Here is a 14,316-nt window from a genome sequence, read left to right on the forward strand (position 1 = left end):
TACAGGTATTACACTATTAAATAGTTATTACACTTACTAACATAAATCATATAATTGATTTCCATGGAATTGTAGGTAAGTCTCATTATTTTAAGAACCACATGAGCATAGACTTTCCCCTCTCTCCTGAATGAATGCATTTTTAATTTGTATCTATTACATAACAAAGATGATGAAGGGGTCTTCAGGAACCTTGAATGTCATACTGTAAACACATACTTCTAAGTAGGCAAGACAAGGTCATGTCTGACACATGAGTTTTACTCCTCAGAACAAATTCCATTCTCAGAAAACAAGAGCAACAGGAATGGGTATGGATCCATAGGCACCATTCAGAAAGGCAAGCGGGCCTCTAATGGAGGGTTTGCATACCTGCACCAGGTAGATCATAAACCATGCAGCTTGTCAAGGACTGTGCTGTGTGCTGAACTTCCCTTGAAGAAAGAAGCCAGGTGCCATGTCACCACAGAAGCTGAAAATCAGATAAATAAGTAAATTAATAAAACAAGATAGAAAAAAGAGTAGGGCACCTGGGTCACTAAATTGTGACAAGGCATTTTAATTAAGTGATAGACTTTGTACATGGAGATTCATCCCAGCATTTTCCAAATTCACTTCATCAAGAAACCCTTTTGTTCTGAACACCTGTCCGCTCCTGCTGAACGCATAATCCAAGCAGTTGCTGATGAAACAATGAGTTCATGCAGCCTGCCTCTCACACAGAGGTCACAGCGTCTGGTCTGTCATGTGGTCATGGATCCTCAGCTGGAAACTTTTGGTAATAACACTGGCAGTACTTTATAAGATTCCCCCCTCTTTAATGTGCGTACATAATGCACATATATTTATATTACTTATAAAAAGCTAGGTGTTGAGATTCCTTCACAAGTTTTACAGCAAAATGCAAGAAACTGCTCACCTTACTACTTTAATTTGTTATTTCATAGCAACACGTATTTGACATTCACTCATCATTATGATCAACAGTCACTGAGCAAATAACCTGAACCAGGGCTGAAAAAGTGAACAGGGCTAGGTCCTGCCCTAGAATGAACCTAGACCATCAAGGAGGAAGGCCAAGCTGGATGCAGGGTGCAGGGGTTCTGACGTGCATCCCCACGCAGGGTGGCAAGGACTAGCGACTGCCCATCCATGGGCCAGAGAGGGCACAGAGGTGGCCGAGTTGAATGCTGAGTCAAGGGTGTCAGACAAAGGGAGGTGGCGACGTGGAGGTGGAGAAGGATATGTAGGCAGCATGTCAGGGAGAAACACATGTTCTGAGAGCTGCCATGAGGGCTCTGCAACAATGTGAGGGACAGAGAGCATATACAATCCCAATCAGAGCATCCTTGTACAGATTTAAGTGACTAAATCAGCCCAACAGTACAAACAAAAGCACCTGCCCCAATCATTGTATAGAATTTGAACATTTTTCCAAAATCCTTATAATGTTATCTCATTCTGGCTCCATGATCTGTCTGCCAGGTAGGACAGGTCGGAGAGTACACCTGTGGTTGGGGGCCTGCCCCAGACCTTGGAGGGATCAGAGGCTAAGGTGGAGCCAGGCCCCTCTGCCACAGAGTGGCACATGCGGTGTGACCGCTGGTCACTGGTGCTTCATGACAAGGGCTGCAGAGTGGGCTCCAGGCAAGAGTGGGCTGCTTTCACTGTCACCCTCCATGACCAGCTTCAGGAATGTGGGCGTGGAGTAGACACTGAGGCTGAGGCCGAGGCCACATTTTTTCACCTTGTGAGTTCTGACACTTTCAATGATAGACTTCTCATAAAGCCACACTGCAGACAGGGCTGGCTACTGTGCCCTGCCCAGGAAAATGACAAATTCGGGGGCGAGCCCCAAGTCCTTCTGCAGACAGACCTGCTGCACAGCAGCCTCTGTCAGGCCTGCACTCTCAGCCCTGACAGGCCAGTGCTTTACTGCTCCGCGGCTGTGTGCGTCGGGACGGGGCTTTGCTGCAGTCCCGAAGTTCGAACTGGTGTGTCTATTCAAGCAGGAAAGAAGGTCAGTGCTGGGTTGTAACATGTAAAAATGGGAGAACAGGCTAAATAATATAAAACATGAGGAAACTTTGTTTATAACACAGAGAGAAGCCTGAGTTAAAAAACTGCCTAGAAGAGCCTTGGATTTCCAATAGGATGAGAAGCAGTGTTGCTGCAGCAGGGAAGCTGCGGACGGGTCCCTCCCCCTCAAATGAAGCTGCCTGGAGTGTGTCATCGTCCAAGTGCTCACCATGGAGGTGACAGAATGAAAAATCTTTCAGCAGCCCCCAAATTGCCCTGCCCTGATGAAAGATGAAAATCTGTATTTTCAATGCTTTTCCAACTCAGAAACTGTATATACCTCATGACAGTAAGAGGTCATTCTGACTTTGAAGAAGGGGCTCCCTAAAGTCAGCTCCTGCTAGAAATGCCGTGCACATGGAGACAGGCCCAGGCGGCAGAGCGGCAGTGACGCCCAGGAAACAGACATGGGACATGAGACAGACAAATCCAAGGGACGGTGTCATCCAGATACGCAAGTTCTAGCCGTTACAATTGCTTGACAAACTACACTCGTTACCATTAAAGTAAGCTAGTTCCTGGCTAGGATGCAACAGATAGAAGATTTGGCTGACGTGTTACCTGAAACCACAACAAAGAAACAGGTAAACAAACAAATATCCCTGAGAAATTGTACAGAAGAAAAGTTGGATAAGACATTGAAAAGAGAAACTGGGCTATACACAGAATTCCCAAATGAGGAATCCATGAGAAGCTGTTCATTTCGAGTGCATTTCTCATTTGTGTGAACACTTCAGTAATTCACGGCACCCTGCAGATGTGGCCTCAGCCGGTCACAGCCTGTCTCTGCCAGTGCTGCTGAGCTGCAGCTGGGCTCCCCAGAGGCGCTGACAATCAGCCTGAGGGATGGAAACCCAGGGTTTATGGAACTTTGTACTGAAGGACCTGCATCATGGCTGATGCTGGCAAGAAGTCAGGGAGGGTCTGTAGACAGACAATGGGGACAGACTGAGAGAAGGACAGGTGACAATTCCCTGTGCAGCACACCACACCCAGCACTGATGAACTCACCTGATTATTCCAACAGCCTGGTGAAGCAAGTGTCCCCATCAGCAGTTTTCAAATGAAGGGATTAATTTTTTTGAGAGGTTAATTCACTTCATACGCAATGGGAAGTGGCCTGAGTAGGGGTGTGAACCTCCTATGCTTGCCTGACACTTATTTCCCTAATTAAGCCGCACTAATTCTCAATCAGTAAGTGGTATGTAAATTGTAAAAAATCTCAATAGCAAGCAAAGATCCTAATTTTTAAAAATGATATAGACTGCATTAACTACAATTATAAAGAGTAAAATGCAAATGACACTATTGGGGAAACAATTGATGACTTCATATTTCTGGTGGTAGCGTAGAAACACACAGCCCACTGAATCCCCAGTTTGACCCACACCTATTTTAAGAGTCCGTAAATGTGTTCATATCTTTGGACCTAGTAATCCTACTTACAAATTACCTCAAGGTAAACATTCAAAATTAGAAAACAGTACACTGAGGAAAATGTTCATTGTAGTCATAACAGTGAATAAAAGAAACTATTTGTGTATCCCACAGAATGGCATCTGCAAAAAAGTTGGTATATTAAGTACATGATATACTATTAAATAGACATTAAAGTAATAAATAAGTCCCAATATGGAGACTGATAAAGGAAGCAGTATATAAAATTTTATGTCCTGAATATAAGTAGGTACAGTACACATATATGAATAAATACTGGATGGGTGACCAGAATAAAGAAAATAGTGGTGCTAAGTTAGAATAGTCATGAATGCATTTTTAAATCTTAGTCACAGTCTCATAATATAATTCCAAATTGTACTCATTTAAATTATCCATTGAAAAAAAGGATAGGCCCACGAACATGATGTAGTACGAATATGTTTACATGGTTCAATGGTGTTTTAGAATATACAACATTTTTTGTTACATCATTAACAATTTGATTCTGGAAGAGGGAGAAGAAGATACATTTAGCATAATGAGGGGCGGGGAGGCGGGAACAGAGGTTGGCAAAAGCAGGCTAATGGTTCTTTGTATGGGAAAAGACATGCAGGTTATAATTATTACAATAGCTTTATTAACTCAAAAGAATGTCACTTAAAACTGTAAACCTACTTTTGCCAACCCCATATATTTTAACAGAATGATGACAATCAATTGCTCATAATATCAGTCCTTGGAAACATAAGATAAGATGGCAGTAATAGGAAGATTTGTGGACACAATTGCTCCTGAATGTGACTTTATGGGTCCGTGGTCAACAGTGTCTTCCACTTGACCCCTGGCTCGTGCCTCCTCCCACTCCCTGCGCTCCACACTCAGGGGAAAGCTGGAGACGCTGGCCGAGGAGCAGATTCTCCCACTTCCTTTCTGCTTTAAGACATTGCCCGCATCCCCGCAGGGCCCCTTCCACCTCTGGGAACGTATTTTGTCTTTGGCTGTGCAGAAAGAAGGTGTGTTTGAAGAAACAAAAGCTAATTTTGGGCTCCTTGCTGCTGTCTCATGTAAGGAAAAGGGCACGCTAGCAAGTGTTCACTCTGTGTCAGGCAGCATCCTAGACACCCTCTCTAGTCTTGGTCTCACTCCTAGGTTTAGGATGTCAATTCCAATCATTTGCTGCTCCAGAATATCCTCTATCTTTTAAAAGGGAGACAACGGAGCACAAAATTTACCGCCCATCTCCTGGACCTTGGAAAGCAAAGAACTTTCTAAATTCATAAATCTCTCAAATTATTAGAAACTCACAAACCACATCCCTTGCCCCTCCCTCTGCATAGTGTTTATGCATTTGTGTCTAAAAGAAAATGCAAAATCAAATTTAATTTGTGTACTATTCAATGTCTTTTGACGAGTTAGCCTCTCCATTAAGCCTTCTTCCCCTCTTTTTTCATGGGGTGGGGGGAGGGGAGCAGAGAAAGAGATGCGACCTCAATAAACTCAGAAACAGAAGACGGTTTACATTTCTAGACATCTGGACATGGCTTGGTCTATCTCCTCTGACCTACGGGGCAGGGTTCCTCAGCATGTGAGTGTCCTTAGCCCTGCTGACATTACTAGTCAAGTTTGCCACTGGCACACATGCCATCAACTTTTTCTTGACCTTAAACACACCTCTGCTAAATTCAGCCTCATCCTGCTTCCTCCCTCAGGTCTGGCTGTGATGCACATTCAGCCCTGAGTGATGCAGCCCTCGGGTACAAATCGTCTCCTGCTTGCAGGACGGCACTCCAGCCCCAGTGACAAGCTGCACAGCTGCCTCGGGTCCTGCTATGACACACCAGAACCTATGTTCCAGGGCCTCCCTCTGACGGACCAGGATGAACTGCTAAGTTCACAGGAGCATTCGCATGGGCTGCGTGTGAAGCAGCTCTGGGTCTTGACACAGCCCGTTTTCACCACACGCCTCCCACTCCTGGGGCCCAGTCTCCGAGGGAGAAGGCCCGGAGGCACACGGGAGGCTGCTGGGCTTTCCTGCCCTCCACCGTCGCCCTGCTCTGCAGCCTCCTCAGACTCCAGGGCACGGCTTCCCTTTTCCTTCTCTATGCCGTGTTCTCTTCCTACCAGAGAGTGAGCCTAGGAATAACTGAAAGTGTTCTTTGTCTTTTTTATTTCATACAACATAACTTGAGTTTTCTGGGTTTGGCTCTTGATAAATTTCAAAAATGTAGAAAATTCTTTCGTAAAAATTAACCTGGATTTCTACTTATAGCCATCACAATGTAACAAAGACAAAATATAACCTACATCCTTGGCATCCCCCTCCAAAGAACAAAACAAAAGGAACCCAGAATACTATACAAAATCAATGAAATGATGGTCTCCAGGAAGCGGGCAACAGACTGGGCTGCGTGTCTGGGCGAGGCTGCTGTGGTGCGTAGGGGAGGGCAGCCAGGCAGACTGAGGGAGTGGCTGCCAGGGCTTCAGGAACCCGGGCCACCTGCGTCAGGTGTGCTGAGCAACACGGGGCATTAGCAAAATGCAAATTAAAGCCACAATCAGATGCCATCACATACCCAGAAGGATGAAGCGATTGTACCAGTGTTGGCAAGGATGTGAAGCACGTTTTGAATAACATTGTTTTCTTCAGTGCCATTTCATCATAACATTGGTGAGATGCCTTAGAAACTTAACTCTAGTTTCTATCTAGTTTCTATCAATTATCCTGTGGTAAAACTGGTTTCACTGTATGTCAATGCACTTAAAGTTGCAGAACCTATTGACATTAAGTGAATACTCATGTTTCCTTATGTTTGCTCATGAGAAAGAGAAAATGGTGCGACTGCTGTGGAAAACAATTTTGCATTTATAATAGAGTTAACTATGCTTAATATATAGCTGTGCATTTATACTATTAGTTATTTACCCAAAAGAGATAAAAATGTATGTCTATACAGAAATTGCACACAAATGTTCATAGCAACCTCATTCATAATCTCCCCAAACTGGAACAAAAAGTCTATCAAATGGAATGGAGAAGCAAATCTTGATATTATCATACAATGGAGTAAAAATGCAATAAAAAGGGATGAACTATTGATATTCACGGTAGTGTATAAACCTCAAAAATATTATGCTGAGAAAAAGAGGCCAGACACAAAAATACATATTGTAGGATTCCATTATTATGAAATTCTATAAGAAAGAGGTCTAATGTATGGACCAGAAAGCCAAGCAGTGTCTGCCAGGAGCTGGGTTGCGGGTGGAGTTGGTATGTGTTCACTGACTGGGAAGGGGTATAGGAGAACTTTGTTTACTGATGAAAATGCACTGCCTAAACTTAGAAAGACAGTCAATTTGTTTAATCTCATCCAAATATACCCTTAAAATGGGTACTCATTATTATGCACACATTATACCTCAATGCAGCTGATTAAAATAAAACCTTCCCTGGCTTCTTATTCTTTTATAATATCAAAGCTGATCTCTTAAAATATCTAGTACTTTATTTTAAAAAATCATTTTTAATATTTAACTTAGGTATATTAGGAAATATTCACATCTTGCATTTGTTTTAAAACAATCCAGTGTTTGTGGGGAAAGGGTGCCCACAAAGAGGAAAGAGTTGGCTGTGGGCTGCTAACTACTGAAGGCAGGTCATGAGTGATGGGGTGTGCTTGTTCTAATTTTGAATATCTCTGCAACTTTTTATTTGAAGCATTTGAACATGTAGTAGATTGCATTTCTTTAGTAAAACATTATCGTTAGTACATTAGTTGGCATCAGATGTCTGCTTTGGTCCCTCTGCACATTCCCGTCTGCAGCGTGGCTGGCATTCTGGGTCCAGCCCGAGTTCCCCAGGCCGACCTTTCCTTTTCTCCTTTTTCTCAGGCAGCAGCTGCCGTACTAGAACCACCTTGTTTGACACATAGATAGACGTCAAGACCTGAATAATTTGAGGAAAATCTAGGTACATTTGAGTCTGGTTCTGTGAATTTCAGGGAGCCTGGCCTGCAGGAGAAAGACCCCTTAGGGACAAATGACACAACAAACTGTAGAGAAACAGCATTCTGTCAAGTGAGGTTGAGTAACAAGCCTGCTTTACATGTTGATTGAAACAAATAGAACAAAGAAACCAATTCAACACAATGAACACAAAGACTAAAAAAATTTTAAAAGGAAAGGAAATTGGACTTCATTATCTTCCTCCTCTCTTTCCATTTTAAGGCATCTCATTTTTGCTAACAGGAGGGCTCCTGGCCACAGGAGTGGGTTTGGATCCAGAGCTGTCGACTGGCTCCTGACTGACTCCAGCAGGACGGACTGAGCCAGCAAGCCCTGGATGTGAGGGGGCAGGGAAGGGGGGTGGTGACGCAGGCGGGTCCATCAGAGAGAGGCTAAGGGAGCCAGGGCTGCATTCCACTGTGCGGCCCGGGGCGTTCCGAGAGCAGCCAGTGTCCCTTCCGTTCCTTCATATGGCATACAATGGGTAAGGCATTTCCCCTGATCCTGTTTTCTCCAGAGCTACCCATTCTTTCTGTGAATAAGACTCCAAACTGTTTTCCTAACAGGCAAAGTGGACAAAAACCATACTAATTCCCAACAAAGAACACAAACTTCTGAAATCACACTCTGATGGAATAAATTAGAATTCTGTTCTCCAGAAACCAACACATTATGGATGAGCTGGAAATTGCTCTAAGAGTTGAACCGGAAACATGAGCATCGGGTTGTTTCTGAGTGTGAACTGGACGCACAAACCCCTGCTGCTGTCGAGCGTCTCTGTCCTTCAAACAGGACCCTTCACCTAACTGCAGACTCTTATAAAACCTCTCATCACAGTAGTGCAAGGAGAAGGAGTTTGACTATCAACAAATTCCTGGAACAGAGACATATATCACCTGTTTCTTTTCCAAAATGTCCTATATTTAGTCACTCTAAAGACCTCGGTTAGAGAGCATGATGCATGAGTTTTTGTGGCATAAAGACAAGTGGAAATCATCACCCTTGCCTTGGGGAAGTTTATGTTATCTTTTGGTCAAAAAGATAAGCATGTCATAAGTAAATGGTACAAAGGTTATGCATGTTTATGCCAGACTCACAGGATGTGGGGATACACGCCTGTGTGTCCGTCCACTCTGCCTCACATGGGGCTTGGTGGGATGGGCACTGTGCTGCACTGTGGGGAAGGCATCAGTTCAGGAAGGATAAACTGAGAAAGAAGGAAATGCTCTGTGGGAGATAAGCCAGATCTTAAGTATGGGGATAAGTCATAAAATAACAGAGGGGGGAAGTGCCTCATGGACGGAGGCAATACAGACAAAGGTTAGGAATCAAAATAAAGATGCTACACTGAGAGCATACTATGAAGTTAGCCCCAGGGAACCAGGCTGGAGCCTTGAACCTGGTCTTCAGGAACCTGTACTTTATCCTGAGAGTGATGCAGAGTCACTGAAATGTTTCAGAAGAAGACGGATGCAATGGGCACAGTCCTCACGTAAACAATATCTAGAAAGTGATACTTCTAGACAAAGTGCAAGGGACTAAGGAAACAAAGGCCGAATCAAAATTTAAAAGTGCACTGACCTTGAGTGATGAACAAAGTACAATTCTAAGTAAATCCCTAATAACATGAAGTACTTAGAACCTGCACACATTGCTGAATTTCAAAACAATTTCACACAAAACCCTCACTGAACATTTCTTTAAGCTGTGTGGGAACAACAACAGGGTTTGGCATAGAGCTGCAAAGCCCAGGAGCCCGAGAAGGCTGCGCTCGGCTCTCACTGGATAGAGGAAGACAGAAAAGATGACAGGGAGAAGATGGTTCCTGTGGCCCCTACACAGTGGGGTCGATTTTTGACTTACAGGAGGTATGAAAGGAGGAAATGAGGTACCCTTCTCTAAGAAATTCCTTTTCTCCTTTAAGCTTCAGTTTCCTCAGGAAGTTCTAACTTTTTGTAGTTTAGATTCATACTGAAGACCTGAAAGTGAGAGTAATGATCAATCTGTAACCGAGGGTATTGGAAAAGAGTAACCATACACTCTATTCAGGGACAGTACAGTGGGATCAGGAGAACAGGGGGCAACTGCAGCATCCAGCTCAGGGCCAGTGAACATCAGAAAGAAATTCCCACTAGACTTGTGCAGCGATGTGCCTGACACGCAGCTTCTGACTGCCAAGACTTCAAGACTTCCGCTTAGAGACATCCATACGGAAGAAACATAGTGCCAGGTGCATACATATCTGCTCATGAGATGCTAGATAAGAAACAGGCTACCCTGCCATGAAGTTCTCCTTTTAGAAAAATCAGGGTGACCTAGAACCTGGCCACCTGAGGGGCCCTCCTTTTCCTTGTCTACATCCTGATTCCCACTCTTATATCCACCAATGAAGAGTGAACCTGCAAAACCCTGGGAAGCTGCCCTCAGATGCCCCGTAAAGGCAGAGCCGCAGGTCCATGCTCCAAATGCTCTCGCTCTCTCTCTCTGAACTTTCCTGGAAGGTCATGTACCCTGGGGCCTGTGAAGGACAGACCCTGCTCTTACAAGTGCCTGATGGTTTTTGCTCAGGAGCATCTTACAGCCATAATAAGAACCACGAGGGCTGGTCTAGCCAAAAGCAACTTCTCAGCTGACTAGATATAAAAAAGGAGACGATTCCCATATTTTTATAAGGCCAGGTATTAGAAAAATATCACTGCCTTTGAGAGAAAAAGGGGAAGGTAGTGGTGTCGTGGTTGTGTTTTTGTGACAAGTGGGAATGCGGGCAAACAGACCTGGGTTTCAGATGTGCTGAGGCTGCTGTGAGGGCAGCTCATTCAGCAAAATAAAAAATTAGCAACACAGAAGCTAAGCTTTGGAAAGGTAATTTACACATAAAGATGACCCACCTGCATAACGGCTAGGAGAGCAATTTGAGAGAGATGTCAGCAACGAATAGAAGAGCATTCTCATGGGAGAGGCCGGTTGTCTCAGGGAACAACTCTGTCAGAGGGCAGGGGGAGGAAGAGGGATCCCACCCGAATCCAGGAACCCATACAAGAAAGTGAGAGAAAGCAGATTCTGAATCATTATAGATGGCAGTGCCTAGAAATAGGTAACAATGGGGCACAGAGAAGGCAGTCCTGAGGGGGAAGTTCATAGCAACACAGGCCTACCTAAAAAAGATAGAAACATTTCACCATTTCTGGCCAAGATGGACTTGTAGGGAGATACACTTTGCTTCCTCCCACAACCAAAAGAAGGACAAAAACAATTTTAAAACAAAAAAATAACCGGAACTGTCTGAAAATCGAATTATATTGAAGTCTGACAACCAAGGAGTTAAAGTAGAAACATTCACCATGACCAACAGTGTCACAACTCAGTGACCTGGGCTGCCCCGCCCTGGGAAATACCTAAGGCTCCGCCCCTTCTAACAACTTCCAAGGTGCACTGAGACAAAGAAATATGGCCCAAATGAAAGAACAGATCAAAGCTCCAAAAATAGAACTAAGCGATGAACAGACAGCCAACCTATCAGATGCACAGTTCAAAACACTAGTAATCTGGATGCTCACTGAATTGGTTCAGTACAGTCGCAAAATCAAGGAAAAAGTGAAGGTTATGCAAAGTGAAATAAAGAAAAATATACAGGGAACCAACAATAAAGGGAAGGAAACTGGGACTCAAATCAACGATTGGGAGTAGAACGAAGAGATAAACATTCAACTGGAACAGAATGAAGAAACAAGAATTCAAAGAATGAGGCGAGGCTTCAGAACCTCTGGGACAACTTTAAACAATCCAACATTTGAATCATAGGGGTGCCAGAAGGAGAAGAGGACGAGCAAGAAATTGAAAACTTATTTCAAAAAATAATGAATGGGGAATTTCCCCAATCTGGCCAAGGGAATAGACTTCCAGGAGATCCAGGAAGCTCAGAGAGTCCCAAAGAAGTTGGACCCAAGGAAGCACACACCAACACACATCATAATTACATTACCCAAGATTAAAGATAAGGAGAGAATCTTAAAAGCAGCAAGAAAAAAGGAGACAGTTACCTACAAAGGAGCTCCCATAAGACTATCAGCTGATTTCTCCAAAGAAATCTTACAGGCAAGAAGGGTCTGGCAAGAAGTTTTCAAAGTCATGAAAGGCAAGGACCTCTATCAAAGATTACTCTATCCAGCAAAGCTATCATTTAGAATGGAAGGGCAGATAAAGTGCTTCCCAGATAAGGTCAAGCTAAAGGAGTTCATCATCATCAAGCCCTTATTATATGAAATATTAAAGGGATTTATCTAAGAAAAAGAAGATCAAAAATTATGAACAGTAAAACAGAGGGGGGGAAGGGTAGCAAATGGGGGAAAAGGTACAGTGAATAAGAAGCATAAATAGTAAGTACAAAATAGGCAGGGGGAGGTTAAGAATAGTGCAGGAAATGGAATTTATATATACAACTAATGCCCATGGACTAAGGGATGGGGGAATGCTAGGGGGGTGTGGTGGTGTATGGTGGAGGGGAATAAAGGGCAGTAAAAAAATGGAACAACTTTTTTCAATAATCAATAGCATAATCAATAAAATATAGTACACAAAAAGATAGAAACATTTCATCAAACAACCTAACCCAAAATCTTCAAGAACTGGAGAAACAACAACAAACAAAGCCCAGAGTGAGTAGAAGGAACGAAATAATCAAGATCAGAGCAGAACTGAATGACATAGAGACTAAAAGAATAATTCAAAGGATCAGGAAATCCAGGAGCTGGTTCTTTGAAAAGATAAAATCAACAAGACTTTAAGCAGACTCATTGGGAAAAAAGGGGAGAGGACTCAAATAAATAATATCAGAAATGAAAAGAGAGAAATTACCACTGACACCATGGAAATACAAAGGATTGTAAAGAAGTTACTATAAACAATTATATGCCAAGAAATTTGAAAACCTCAATGAAATGGACAAATTTCTAGAAAAATATAATCTTCCAACACTGAATGAAGAAGAAACAGAAAGCCTGTACAGACCAACAACAGCTGGTGAAACTGAAGCAGTAATCAAACTCCCAACACATGAAAAACCTGGACCAGACAGTTTCACAGGAGAATTTTACAAAACTTTTATTGAAAGAGCTAACCGCTGTCCTTCTCAGACTATTTCAAAAAGTCCAAGAAGAGGGAAGACTCTCAAACTCTTTTTATGAGGCCAGCATCATCCTAATCCCAAAACCAGATAAAAACACAACAAAGAAAGAAAACTACAGGCCAGTATCGCTGATTAACATAGGTGCTAAAATCCTCAACCAAACATTGGCAAACCACATCCAGCAATACATTAAAAAGATCATCCACCATGATCAAGAGGGATTCATCCCAGGGACGCAAGGATGGTTCAATGTTCAGAAATCAATAAACGTAATACATCATATAAACAAAAGGAAAGACAAAAATCACATGATCATATCAAAAGATGCGGGAAAAGCATTTGCTAAGGTACAGCACTCATTATGATAAAAATACTCAGCAAAGTGGGAATAGAGGGGGCATACCTCAACATAATAAAGGCCATATATGAAAAAACTAGAGTCTACATCATACTCAGTGGACAAAAACTAAAAGCTTTCCCACTAAGATCGGGAAAAAGACAAGGTTGTCCGCTTTCACCACTTCTGTTCAGCATAATATTGGAAGTCCTAGCAACAGCAATTGGACAAAGAAAAATAAATAAAAGGCATCCAAATTGGAAAGGAGGAAGTAAAACTGTCATTGTTTACAGATGACATGATAGTGTACATAGAAAACCCCATAGACACCCCCCCCAAAAAAACCTACTTGACCTTTTAAGTGAATTTGGCAAAACAGTGGGATACAAAGTCAATATTCAGAAATTGAAGGCATTTTTGTACACCAACAATGAAATATCAGAATCAGAAATCAGGAAAAAAAAAACCCATTTGCTATAGCAACAAGAAAAATAAAGTGCCTAGGGATAAACTTAACCAAAGAAGTAAAAGACCTGTACTCAGAAAACCATACAACACTGAAGAAAGAAATTAAGGAAGACACAAATAAATGGAAGCATATACTGTGTTCATGGATTAGAGGAATTAACATCATCAAAATGTCCATACTACCCAAAGCAATTTATAGATTCAACACAATCCCTATTAAGATACCAATGACGTATTTCACAGAAATAGAACAGACATTTCAAAAATTTATATGGAACCATAAACGACCCCGAATAGCTGCAGCAATTTTTGAGAAAGAAGATCAAAGTAGGAGGGATCACAATACCGGGCACAAACTATATTACAAGGCCACTGTAATCAAAACAATCTGATACTGGCATAAGAACAGACACATAGATCAATGGGACAAAATAGAGAGCCAGAAACAAACACATGTCTTTATGGTCAATTAATATTTGCCAAAGGGGACAGGAGCAAAAAGTGGAGTAAAAATATCTTCTTCAGCAAACGGTGTGGGGAGATTTGGACAGCTACCTGCAAAAAAAAAAAAAAAAAAGAAGAAGAAGAAATTTGACCACCAACTTACACAGTACACAAAAATAAACTCAAGATGGATAAAGGACTTAAATATAAGTCACGAACCATCAAAGTCCTAGAGGAGGACATGGGCAGGAAACTCTCAGACACCCCCACGCAGCACTAGTTTCACCAATATGACTCCTACAGCGAGGGACAGAAAGGAAAGAATAAACAAGTGGGACCTCATCGCAGTAAGAAGCTTCTGCATGGATAAAGAAAACATCAGCAGAATGAAAAGGGAACCAAACGTATGGGAAAATATATT

The 14,316-nt window shown here is 42.5% G+C and overlaps 1 protein-coding gene across 1 annotated transcript in view; it reads right to left on the reverse strand.

Moving 5' to 3' along the window:
• Positions 1-14,316, reverse strand: part of CHRM3 (cholinergic receptor muscarinic 3) — a 327,469-nt gene that overhangs the window by 215,914 nt on the left and 97,239 nt on the right. The window contains exon 3 of the mRNA XM_054584660.1: positions 373-472. The gene's annotated coding sequence lies outside the window, so the exon portion shown is untranslated. The remainder of the gene's footprint in view (positions 1-372; positions 473-14,316) is intronic.

This window comes from Pteronotus mesoamericanus, unplaced genomic scaffold (assembly GCF_021234165.1).
Source record: "Pteronotus mesoamericanus isolate MK-2021 breed Mesoamerican mustached bat unplaced genomic scaffold, CSHL_Meso_final contig_120, whole genome shotgun sequence".
NCBI lineage: Eukaryota > Metazoa > Chordata > Mammalia > Chiroptera > Mormoopidae > Pteronotus > Pteronotus mesoamericanus.